Source organism: Amblyomma mixtum, chromosome 3, assembly GCF_055824585.1.
Source record: "Amblyomma mixtum isolate Tamu chromosome 3, ASM5582458v1, whole genome shotgun sequence".
In the NCBI taxonomy this organism is placed as follows: Eukaryota; Metazoa; Arthropoda; class Arachnida; order Ixodida; family Ixodidae; genus Amblyomma; species Amblyomma mixtum.
Window position 1 is genome coordinate 32,731,707 of NC_143014.1, and position 1,562 is coordinate 32,733,268.

Genomic DNA, 1,562 nt, shown 5'->3' on the forward strand with positions numbered 1-1,562 from the left:
TATCCATAAAAATTTTGTAGCCCTGATCCAAATATTTGGCACATAGCTGACAAACTACGTCGAAAGCTAACCCGTGGGGCCCTGGCTGCTCACGTTTGCCTGTGTAAACTGCAAACTGCACAGTATACCCGGTGTCGGGGTCAGCGAGGACCCACAGCTTGTAGCCCCACTTGGTCACTTTATCTTTCATATATTGCCGTATTCCCGAGCGTCCTTTCGATTTTACCATGCGCTCATCCACAGAGAGGTCTCGATGCGGCTGGAAAAGCTTCGCCGACACTTCGTTTACGTGTTGAATCAGCCAATAGACGAACCGAAGCTTTCCTTTTGAGAGCTGACTGACGTCGTCCAAGTCTGCGACATGCAGCATCGCAAGCAGTGCGATAAAGCGGCGCCGTGGCATAATCCGTGGCGGAAGAAGACCGCTGTACATGTTTCCCACGTTCCAGTAAAGCTTCAGTCGCGGCGCTTTCACGATCCCCATGTAGATAACGAGGCCAATAAACTTGAGCATCTCACTTGGAGCCACTTCTTCCCAAGAGCCGTCGGGACGGGCATGCGTCGGCTTCTCCAAAATCTTTGTCCAGGCATATTTATTACTATTGTCACAAATAGTCTGAATGACCTCGGCCGAGAAAAAAAGAAAAAAAAAGTCCAAGGCAGTCAGAAATTTCTTTTGTGCGCTTCTGAGTGCCACGCCCACATCTTCAGTCAAGTACACACCAGGTTCTCTCCTGGGCGAAAACTCTATACGTTTCTGCGCCGGCGGCAGGAGATCATTCCCGTAAGTTGTGGAAACCCTACAAAACAGAGATAAAATAGTGAGAACATGCAGCGATCACGCATACCTACTCAACAGCAAGTGGAAAGCAAAACTATGCTCACCTTCGGCTACTAGTTGACGGTCCAGGTTGTCCAGAGTCGCTCTCCGAGCTGAAATCACAGCTTGAAAAGTCGTCTTCTGACTCTTCACTGCTTGATTCCTCAAAGAAATCCGCAGTAGAAGCGGCTGAATCGCGCGACTGACGCTTTTTTCTTTGCGCGGCCTGACGCGAGGTTGACGCCATGGTTCTCAATCTGCGCCGCCGCCGCGCCAAAGATTAAAATCTCTCCCGTGTCGCCGCCTGCCGTGAAAAAGGCAAACTACGCCAAAACCGAAAGTTTAGATACTAGACTACTCACTAGATGGCAACACGTGTTCCAATGAGCGGATATTTGAGCTTGAGAGCGCGCGCGATTTGATCGTGCATTTTTACACGATGGCCTATGGCGCGGTCCCGAAAGAGTTAAAAAACCCCAGGTGGTCGAAATCACTACGGTGTCCCTCATGGCCCGAGTCGCTTCGGGACATTAAACCCCCCACAAACCATAAAATGAATAGTAGCTTGGCTGCAATCACACAAGACTGCAGAGGTGGAGAGTCGTCAAATGTTCAGCAAATCAGGCTAAACAGGTGAAGGGAAGATTAAGACAACCAGATGTGTAAAAAACGTCAACGAATATTTTGTTCACTGTGAGGCCTGCACTGGTGGACACAACCTTAGAAATGAATGTTTTAAGCA